At 36.7% G+C, this 11,522-nt stretch overlaps 1 long non-coding RNA gene and 1 pseudogene across 1 annotated transcript in view; both read left to right on the top strand.

The window, feature by feature from the left end:
* LOC138166443 (kinetochore protein Nuf2 pseudogene) overlaps positions 1–2,263 on the top strand; it is a 69,503-nt pseudogene extending 67,240 nt beyond the window's left edge.
* LOC138166514 (uncharacterized) overlaps positions 1–9,465 on the top strand; it is a 120,911-nt gene extending 111,446 nt beyond the window's left edge. Inside the window, exon 2 of the long non-coding RNA XR_011169608.1 lies at positions 6,612–9,465. This is a non-coding gene — a long non-coding RNA (uncharacterized lncRNA). The remainder of the gene's footprint in view (positions 1–6,611) is intronic.
* The last annotated feature ends 2,057 nt before the right edge of the window (positions 9,466–11,522 follow it).

The raw sequence follows: 11,522 nt of genomic DNA, 5'->3' as shown, positions 1-11,522 counted from the left end.
ACACTTCTCAAAGTGAGTCCCAAAACAAAGCTACACATCAGGGCTTATATAGCCTTCTCCTGGCTCAGAGAATGTAACAACCTTATTGACTCACTGGCCAATCAAGAAGTATCTACTGAAAAACAAGCCTCCCACCCCAGGCTTCAGGTGCACATTAGCCTAGGGGCAGGGAAGATCTTTAAAATTTACATTTCCATTACACCTCCCCAGGCTTCAGGTGCATTTTAGCCTAGGGGCAGGGAAGATCTTCCAAATTTGCATTCCCATTACAGAGATCCAGCTACTTTAAATCGCCACATTTTTTTGGATGGACAGTGAAAGAGAAAAACAGACATAAAAGCCTTTCTAAATTTTTTTTTGCAAAGTCTTCTCCATCAGTTACAATAGAGTCGCTGTCATTTGACCCCTAGCATGATATTGTCCATTGCTTTAAATGGAAATTGAAATAAAGTAAAAATAGGAAAAATAATTTGGACTAGACTAATGATAAATTGAAGAAATCAGTACTTGAGGCAACACAGTTTGGGGATCAAAATTTTCAGGGATCAATTATCAAGATTTGGAAAAAAACACAGTTATTATTGCTTCCATGAAAAGGTTACTAAGAATATTAATAATCACCATGCCTACTTTCCCACCTATTCAATATTTTAATGAGAAATAGCTACAAATAAATGTAGGGCATCCTTAAAGAAGGTATGTGACTGGAAAAGGCAGACTTTAACAAATGATATTCTATAGCAAACATTTTTACAGTGACACAGGTGACTAAAAGGTAGAGAGAATGAACATCCTATTATGCTTATTATTCATTGACTGTTCAAAATACATTTGACTCAGTAGGACAAAACTGCATGTATATATAATAATCATATAAGATTCTTTGAAAGATAATAGAAGGAAAAAAGTCCTCAGAGTCTGTGGAGCAAGAAGCTGCTTGGTCTTGGAAGGTCAGAGGAGGTGATGGCAAAAATCTTTCCAAGAATGACATTTTTCCAAATCCAAAGGCTTAAGATTTTCTTGCAAACTCTACAAAAGTGTGTACAGGATTCCACTGGACCATTTTTACATGGTATCAGTGAATGTTGAAGTCATGAACTCACAGATAATGGAAGGCTTCTTCTTCTTAACTATTATGTAGCTTGTTTATTTATATGGAATCTTTTCTTCACATCTGGGTGAATGATTTTGAGTTTGCTGATATTCTGTATCCAAAAGGAATACATACATGTTGGTTTTTAAGTGCCATTATCAACTTCATTCACTTCAGAGAATCACATGAAGAAATGTGCATGAAATATTTATGGCAATACAAATCTTCTAGGGACAAAATGCAGAAGCTACATGTAAGAAAACAGGAAGCATTGATGTAACTGGAGTAACTTGATGCCATATCAGTGGAAGAGCAAGCAGAGTTCAAGGAACTCTTAGCTGAAATTCAGGGGTTGCAACAAACACTGAATGGGTTTAATCAAAAAACAGTAGCAATACAAGAAGGAATTTTCCAGAAGAAGTTATACTTTGTTGAGATGACTAATTGTTTGAGTGAATTAAAATTATCACTGGTTGCTTTTAAAGAAGAGCAGGAGAGTCTGAAAACAAAAATTATGGACTCTCCAGAGAAGTTAAAAAATGATAAAGAGAAAAACGAAAGAGAGTGCAAAAACTAAAAACTGCAAAGCTTGAAATGACTGAGAAATATGAAGCCTACTGAGATATAATTGAAGATGTACCTTCATTCCAAATGGAGCTACCACTGTATCAAAAGAAAATGCAAGAACTTGCAGAGAGTGTGGACAAAGTAATGAACATCTTTGAAAGAGAATCAATACCTGGAGGACCAGGCTGAAAGTGCTCAGACAGAATTAAAGAAACTGATGGCAGAGGAAACCTCATTGAGAAGACCAGACATTGTTGAGAAAGAGAAGCTTGCCACAACCCAACTGAAGATAAATAAATAAGAAGCATGAGGATGTCAAACAATATAAATGCTTAGTACTTGAGGAATGTAATAAACTTCAAAAGAAGAGAGAATCTGTATGTGAACAGGTGACAATTAATCGAAACGTCCAAAGAATCAAAATTGAAATAGAACAGCTCAGATGTCACAGAAAGTGAGAAACTAAAATTCCTGGAAATCTTCCTTGCCTTGAAAAGTGCTGTGGAGAAATACCGTGAAACCACGTAAAAGGTAACAGAGGATGGTAAAACTAGAATGGGTAGAAAAGCTGCTGAGCTAAAGAGAGAGAAGTTTCAAATTTAGACTGTGCCTAATTGCTTCATTTTATTTATTCAGAGCTTATATGAGCATGTGAAATTTCATAGTTTTGAGAAAGAGAGTAATTAAGTAAGACAGTCTGAGTGTTAGGATAAGTAGAACGGAGCTCTCTCGGTGGAAATTAAAACATGCTTTGATACATAATGATCTTCTAAAATCATAATATGCTTTAAAACTTTTTTAAAAAAACAACTTGTCAATAAAATTATTTTCCTTGGGATAAAAAAGAAAAATAAAAGAGACAACTTTATTCATTTACCCTCTGGTTAATACAAAACAGGGAGACAGATCCAGTAAAGGTATTTGCCACTATCCAAGTGGATATCGAACAAAGCAATCAAATCAAAGAGGGAATCGCTAGAAGATGTTCATACAGTTGCTCCTATTTTCTTATGACATTGTCTTGCCTTCAATTAAGTCCAACAATACTAAAGAACTTCCAAAATGAGATACATAGTCACTCAAGAGAGCCTTAGACAATATACATACAAAGCAAATGGATAAAAAAATTCTTATTCCTAGACTATGACATGGAGTTGAATAGGCAAACCTTAGAACTGGTCTATTGCTAAATATATCTTGGATAGACACTGAGAATAGACAGCGAGCTTAGCTAAGAATTGAGTAAGTTCAAGACAATGGGCTGGGTTGCCTTTGGGAAATTTTTCATTGCTTTCAATGACTTTGGGCTTATCCTTGAAACAAAGACCTGTATTTTTTAAAAAATCAGTATATTCCAGTGATGCTGTTAGGCTGCAAATTATGGAGTACTATAGTTGCTGAAGAATTAAAATTGTAAGGTGGTCAAATGGCAAAGAAGAGGTGCATGGTGGGCTGTAAAATACAACCAGTGAAGAATTGTGAAGGAATGGCATCAATGATTTCATGAGAGAGATGCATAACAAAACAGGAGATGTAGGAAAGGGAAGGAAAAGCAGTGGACAGCCCAGGTGCCCCACAGTCACCCTCATAATATCAGGAGACAGACAGAGATTCCATATAGAGGACTTATGGAAGGATAGGTACAAAGTAGCAGAGGATAAGCTATGGAACAAAAATGACTAACATTGTACACAAATACATGACTAGGGAGATAGTAAGACAGCACCTAGGTACATGTTCTCTATGAATTTCAAACACCTGCCCAGGTGCTATAGATGTAGAAACCTATGTTAGCAATCAGAAATTTATAGGATAAAAGATTTAGAGTTGGAAGGGACCTTAGAGACTATTTAATTCATTTATTTATGGATGAGAAAACTGAGGAGGCTCAGAGAAATTAAGTGACTTTCCCAAGGTCTCATGAGGAGTAAGCTACAGATGTAACATTTGAACCCAGGTTCTGTGACTTCATATCCGGCACTCTTTACACCAATTTAAGAATAAAGAGGTGCTGCTGAACTAGAGAAGGGAAAATATTATGATTTTTTTTAAAGGAAGAGAATTGTCTGCAAAAGACGAGCCAGTGAGTTTGTCTTTGTTTCCTAGCGTTGTCTCCTTTCCTAGCTCTTTTCTCGCTATCCTCTTTTTGTTCTCTTTCCCTCCCGTCTCCTCCCTGCCTCCCATTATTTCCACTCTCTTTTTTTCTTCTCATTGCTCTGTGCCTGTCTCTTTCTGTGTATCTCTGTCTGTCTCTCCTCTCTGTCTCTCTCTCCTTCCCCCCATTCCTCTCTGTGTTTCAGCTTTCCCCTTCTTTTAGGATTGAAGGAGATTGTCCCTTCAGATAACAATCACAGATACTTTCGTTCCTGAATCAGTGCATACTTTGGATTTCCATCCTGACCCACACTCATCTATTGCCAGTGTCCACTTCAACTCATTTTTTACCTTTAAAAGAGGTGCTACACCAGCAAAATTCTACCATTAATGGGATGGTTTGGGAAAACCTACATCTAGAAAGGGAAGCAACTAAAAGTCTGTAGAGTTTCATCAAAACCAGTCATCCCAAACCAACTTCATTTCCTTTTTTCTTGGATAGTTACCATAATGGTAGATTAGGAGGATGCTATACACAGTTTACCTAGTTTTTAGCAAAGTATTTGACGATCTCTTATGCCATCCTTTTGAACAAGATGGAGAGATATTTTAGATGACGATAATTATTATAGCAGGAATTTCTCTTGTTTTGCAAACCACTTTTACATAAATTATCTCATATGATTCCCATAAGAATCAGTATGACAAAGTCAGTAGAGTGTTGGGTAGAGTAGGGAGACTGTTTGGAATCTCACCTTGGAGACTTACTACCTATAAGACTTTGGAACAGTCACTTAACTTTTGAAACTGCTCACCTGTAAAATGGGGGAAATACTTTCACAGTGTTGATGTGAAGAAAGCACTTTACAAACCTTATAGTAATATGAGAAGTATGTTGTTTTGACATATGGAATTGCCCTTTTTATAGATAAGGGAAACCAAAGATCAGCCAGGTTAAGTGACTTGACCATGGTCACATAGAAAGTATCAGACAGTTCTCTCCTGATTCTATAACTTTATACCAGATCATGCTTCCTCCCTATAGTTGTTAGATTAGCAAGTAGGAGAATGACTAAACCCAAGCAATATGAGGGATGAGTGTGGCATGGTAGCTATCTTCCAAGTATTTAAAGAGCTGTCTGTCCCTTGAGAGAAGGATTAGGTTTGTTCTGCTTAGCCCTGGAGGGCAGAATTAGGAAGAATTGGTAGTTGCTCAGAGGCTGAATTTTATTTGATATAAGGAAAAACTTATCAATAATTATAAAACTATCAGTAATGAAATGAGGACTCACCTGTACAAAAATATTCACAACATCTCTTTTTACTATAACAAATGACCGGAAACAAAGTGAATACCATCAGTTAGTGAATACTGGCTGAACATATTATGATACATGGATATAATAGGGTGCTGTTGGCCAGTAAGTAAAGACTAATATAAAGCATTCAAAGAAACCTGGGAAAATTTGCATGAACTGATACAGAGAAAGTTGAGAACCGGGAGAACCCTGTCCATGAAAACCACAATAATGTAAAAACAAAAGCAATTTTGAAAGATGTCATATCTCTGATCAATACGGAGACCAATCATGACTTTAGAGGACCAATGATGAAATATGCCTGTTTCTTCTTGTCATATAGGTGATATACTAGAGGTATAGAATAAGGCACACATTTTAAAATGTGGCCAGAGTTGTTTGGTTTTTCTTTTTTTGTTTGACTAAATGTATTTGTTCAGGGAGGTAGTGATAGTATTCTATTGGGGGGAATAAGTTAGTAGGTAGTAATAGAGATTAAGAAAAAAAAGAAGAAAACTTAAAAAAATATTAAAAATACACAGAAGAAAAAAAAGTAAGACGTTTACATAAAGCAATTTTGTTACTACCTTGTTAAATTTTAAAAACTGTAAACACTAAGTTCACAGATCCATATACAATCTTTCTTTTTTATTCTTTGTATATTGAAAAGTTTGCATTTCTTAATGATTACGTTCATAATTTTTAAAAACTTGTTTTAAAAAAGGATTAGCTATCTTAGAAAGTAAAGGTTTCCTCCTACAAGCAAAGGTCTGGTATTAAAGATATTGCAGAGGAGGTTGGAAAGCATTGTAAACTTTTTGAGAACAAAGACATTTCACTTTAGTCTTTATATCCTCAGTACCTACCACAGGTTGTGGCATATAGTAGGTGCTTAATAAATGCTTGTTTATTGACTGATCAATTCTACTCCAGGTATGTATTATGAGTTTTCTTCCAACTGGAATATTCTGTGATTTTGTGAATGAATGGCCAGGGTGAATGCCTACATGAGTTCTGATTCCCTCCCTAAAAGATTTTCATGCTTTCTTCAATTCAACAAGTATTTATTAAACACTTAATATTTGCCATGAACTTTGCTAGGTCCTGGGGAATAAAAAAAAATGTAATGGAGGTCTACAGCATGAACAGATTCCAATAGTTTATTCAAATGGCATCTCTACATACGGCATACACAAGGGAGATAACTTCTGAAGAATTGTGATGATATTTAAGGGAAATGCCTTGGAGAGACCTGGAGTGGGAGCTTGCTTGGACATTCAGTAACTACTTCTAATTGGGCCATTTGGTTAAGAGCAGCCTTTTTCAATTGGTTGCATAATCGGAACTGTCAGAGCTTTTAAAAAGGCTTGAGTAAGTTTGGTTGTTTCATTATTGCATTCCTGTCTGTAGGAGAAAGGAATCTACTTCATTCATAGTATCCGATGAATGACTATACTTTAAGGTAAAAGCCTTGAGGGCCTTCTTCCCCATCTAAGGCCACATGGCTTCCAAAAAAAGGGGACATTCTTGGACTTTTCATTCTTTCTTTTTTGTTCTAGGTGCACAGAGTGGATATTCCAGTGTGGTTGGGAGAGCAAGCCTCAGGAATTTGGGAATTGTAATTCAGGCTGGATGTTACAGCCAGCCCAGTATTAATGCCACAAGAAGCAAAGAGTGATCTTTGGGACTACTGCCAACCAGAAGATCTCATCAAGCTTTTGAATTTGAACTTGGGGGACCAATGGTGTCTGGGAACTGAGCTAAGTCAGTACGTGTAGTTTCCTCAGGTCTGGAGAGAAACCATAAATGGCTTATAGCTGGGAATGTTTCTGCTTCTGTTGCCTGGCAGGTGGAGGAGAGGGAGTTCCCAATTCAGTTCACAGAATGTTCCAGAATTTGAGAGTTAGAAGTCCAACTCATTATAGAATCCCTTCTATAACATCTTGGACAAATGATTTTCTAACTTTTGCATAAAGATCTCTAATGAGGGGGAAACTCAGTACCTCCCCAGGTAGCACCTTCCACTTGGATATGACTCATAATCAGGAAGCTTTTCCTCATATAGTGCTTAGATTTCCCTCTTACAGTTTCCACCCATACCTCCTGCTCCTGCTCTGGGGCCAAAATGATGCCTTCCTGCCATCCTGTTAGTTGCAGTGTTATGGTGGGAAAATTCACTTTGAGTTCCAAGCAACCAATTTACAAATTAACTTTCAGAACATTAAAAAGAGAATTGAACTTGAAATCAAAGGACCATAGATTTAGTGCTTTAAAAAGAACCTCAGAGGCAAACTAGGTTTAAATTTTGAATCTGCTACCAATATGTTTCATCTCTCCAGCCCTCAGTTTCCTCATGTGTAAAATGAGGAGTTTATATCAGATAATCTCTAAGGTTTCCTTCTGTTCTGAGTCTATGATTTTATGATCTCTACAATTCCTTCCTATTGTGATCCTACGAGCCTATTATTAAGTTAATGTGAATGGCCAAGTACAGACTTACTCCTAAACCATTCTGGAGTACCTGTGTAGTGTGACTATCATTCAACAAGAACTGTATCTCATACAAACAGTTTGCAAGCAGGTACTAGTCTTCAAGCAAGCTGGAAGGAAAATAAAGGTGAGAATTGTTTGCTCACCACCAAACAGCAGCTGATAGTTATCACCCTAGAAAGCATTACTGCTCTGTAAAAGCAAAGTTCAGAAACACTTGAACTCCAGACCCTTACAAGGTACTATTGTAGGCTAAATGTCTGACCCCTTAAAGGGGAAAAAATTTTGGAAAGGTGCTAAAGCAAACCAAGTTAGAGATCCAAAACCTCCACTGGGAAGAAGGAAACTCTGGCTCCATCTCTGAGCAAGTCTTTAAAAACAAACCAGCCAGTCCTCCAGCAAATCATTAGTCCCAAATGGTTAGGAGTGCTATTCATAGGGAGTGGAGAAGCTCTGTGACAATTTGCAAATCCTTTAATCCATTTAGAAACCCCTCCCCCAACCAAATTAGAAGAAATGAATTTTTGTCATAAAAATTGCAGCCCAACTCTAGCAGTTCTGTGCAGCCTCAGAAGGACAGAATCCAAGAATTCAGGAATGCTCTTTAGAAAAAGGAAACAACCTGTAAAAAGCCAACTTTGCTAGCTAGGGTCTCTCCTCAAATTATCACCCTCCCACTCCCATGCAAGGGAGCACCCTTAAATAATAGCTGACTAGATCGTGTACCTTCCTTATCCATTCTACCCCCTCCCCAGTACCTTTACTCTTCAATCCATTCTTCCATTTTCTTTTAAAAACTACAATCACCAACCTACAATGGTAGCTTTTATAACTTTTTTCCCCAGTGGCCCACCCTTCAACCTAATATAGACATTTACCAGCTTCTTATTAAAGAGTTTTCTAGTGTTAAAAGCAAACATTTCTTTAGCCTCTATGGTCTTCACAACGACCCCAAGAGATAGGTCCTATACATGGAATAATACAGGTATTATTCCAGATTTAGAAATGAGGAAACAGGTTAAGTAATTTGTCCAGGTTTACACTTCCAGCAAATGTCAGCAGTGCAATTCAAACCCATATCTCTTCTGATTGCAAACCCAGAATTCTTTCCACTGACCCACAACTCCAAGTCACAATTTTAAGAAATTAAATGCAAATGATTAACAGTCTACTTTTATCCAGTTCCAAATTTGAAGCCTATTTTGAGGGGAAAATAATGCAATAATTTCACTATTTCTTAATATATTTTAACAAACATTATAGTTTAAATGATTATTACAAATGCTCCAGCAAATAAAGAAAAAAACACATTGAATTGCTGAGAATAGTGTTATCACAGACAAAAATAGCATGAGAACACCTTCTGACTGATTTATGGACAGACACCCATGTAGGTAAATTATTGTTAGGAACTAGTCTCAATTTGAATTTTATTTCACAGGCTAATATAAAAAGTTCAAAGATCTGCTTTTATAAATCCCAGTAAGTTTAGAAGTTTCCTTCATGCAATTTGGAAGAAAAAGGAGACACAGGGTATTGTTTCTCTCCAATAAGAAATCTAATAGAAAGGAGGAAGAGGATGTCTTTACATTCTTTTTTTTTTTAAATTTTAGGAACAAATTTTTCAGCAACATGTCAATGTTGCCAACTTTCACTTTACAGCCTTGTTTAGTCACATAAATAATTTGGCAAGGAAACTGAGTCACAGAAGAATTGTGTGGTTGGCTCACAGTAACATAAGAAGTCAGCAGCAGACTCAGAGGATGGACTTACCAGTTTCAGAGTGCCTAGTTCACAGTATACCTCTAGCCTTTAGCTTAAGACAGAAATTAGAGAGCGATTGGTAAAAGAAATAATGTAAATTGAATTACAATTTCGCCTGTGCATCATTAAAGACAGTCATTTGCTATGTTTCTTCATATACTCTAAATGTGAATTCTTGTTCTCAAGATGACTGGTGTACTTTGTTCCTCTGAAAAAGAAAAAGCTTTATGCACCCTCACCCCCCCACCCCCAAATGGGGTTTTCACCTGCTACTAATTTTCTTCCTAGTTACAAAGGCTTTTGTTTGTTTGAACAAAGAGAAATAGGAGCTATTAGTAGCTGTTTACATTATAGGAATGAGGGCACAGATGGGGGAGGGAAAGAAACCTACATTAATGAGCTAGGGAACGTTGATTATTGTGAAATTGCAACCATTTAAAAAAGATGTATGAATTTTGATTATCTTTGCATGCAACCAGAGCTACTATTATTTCTTATCAATTCCAAAAACCCCATGACATACCTGAAGCTGGTATAGCTCACTGAGAGGAAAAAGAAGTCCCTGCCCTGCATCATAATATTTAGGTTAGATGTGGGTGCTGTGTTAAGTCAGCTATTAAACACTCCTGAAATTCTAGAACAGGCCATCCAATAATGCTATTATCTTGTACTAAATCTCTTGATCTGAATTAAATATACATGGTCCTCCATTTTCAGGACTCTGGCCTCACTGTAAATGTATCATGGGAAGGTATATGTTTTTATAGAATGTAAATAGAGTAGGTACCCTATTAGCAGCACAAATATTTGTCGAATAAATGAATGAATTTCACTTCTCCTAAGCATGGTTCCAATGGGTTTCTGAAAATAACTCTTTTTCACCTCAGTGACTCCAAAGACTGCTGTAAGTACTGTCTGTGTATGACCTGGAGCTGAAGTTTGCAGCCCTTGTAGATTTTTTCTTCATCCCCTTCCTTTCATAAGAAGCCAAAGAATTAAGTAGGGTAGTCACAGTCTAGAACATTTTTTGATTAAGGAAAATAAAGCAAACGGTATGAATAGAAAAAGATTAAATCGTGTGACAGGCTTTCCACTGCTTCTCAGATCGGCTTCTACTTGCTGCCACCCACTAATTTGTCAATAGATTGCATCATGTGCCTGTTTCAAACCCAGAGGGACAAGTTACACTAGTAAGACTTTTTTTTTAATCTTTAGAGCTGAAGAGAGGAAAATGAAGTTAATAAATATATACATAGATATATACATAAAATATAAGTATGTATTAGACAGTACTCTGGTTTTTAATGTTATTTTAAACTTAACATATTATGATAGTGCTAAAGGAAGACACAATTTGTTAGCCAGAGGTTATTTATATGGTTCATTGAAATAGCAAAGGGGAGGGGGAGGAGAGGCTTGTTAGACTAATTCAGCTCACGTGGGAATCGGTGTTTACCATCTAACAGCTCTTGTGGAAATGCACAAAATTTTCAAAGTAGAAAAAAATAATAACGAACATTGAACTAAAGAAGCAGCTCTTTTCTGCACTCTTTTGAATAGAGGGGGGAAAATCTACATTTCAAAGGAATATTTTCTTACATATGGAAATACTTATTTTCTAGCTACTGAAGATCTGCCAGGGAGTATTAAGGAATATCTTGTTTAGAGCTTCAGAAGCAAATTGCTTCTGCATACATTGGGTTGAGTTCATGGGCTCTATGGTGCTCTTTATGGAACTGGTTGTTGGTTTCAGGGGTGTTTTGTTTTGTTTTGAAATCACCTTCCAAACTCCAGAATGGCAGTCTATCTATCTGTTCTGGGCTACTGATGTTTAATATTGAATATTTATTGTTTAATAATTGAGTGTCTACAATGAACCAGGTATTGGCAGGAGGCAGGGGGAAAAAATAGATGTGACAACAATCCATTTCCATCCTATTAAAGCCTGCAGGAAACAGGTTTGAGAGATTAGGTGTAAAATGACCAGGGTGAGAAGGCGCCTTTAAGAATGAGCTTCAGAAGCACTGGATTAGTTTAAAACCTGTGGGCAACACCTTAAACTAAAAGGGACTTGGCTTTTCTTTTCACAAAAACTACTTAAATTGCTCGGCACTTAAAAATCACCTCCCTTAAGTCCAGTGGTCCATATTCCCAACCTCCTTGTTGTTCAACTAACTACCTATACGTATTCGATCTCTCGCTCTCTCACGACTAAA

The sequence above is a fragment of the Petaurus breviceps genome, unplaced genomic scaffold (genome assembly GCF_028583685.1).
Source record: "Petaurus breviceps papuanus isolate PSGF00001 unplaced genomic scaffold, PetGlider_PUasm1.0 224, whole genome shotgun sequence".
In the NCBI taxonomy this organism is placed as follows: domain Eukaryota; kingdom Metazoa; phylum Chordata; class Mammalia; order Diprotodontia; family Petauridae; genus Petaurus; species Petaurus breviceps.
Note: the sequence above shows the minus strand (reverse complement) of the source record. Positions and strands in the feature narration are given on the sequence as shown.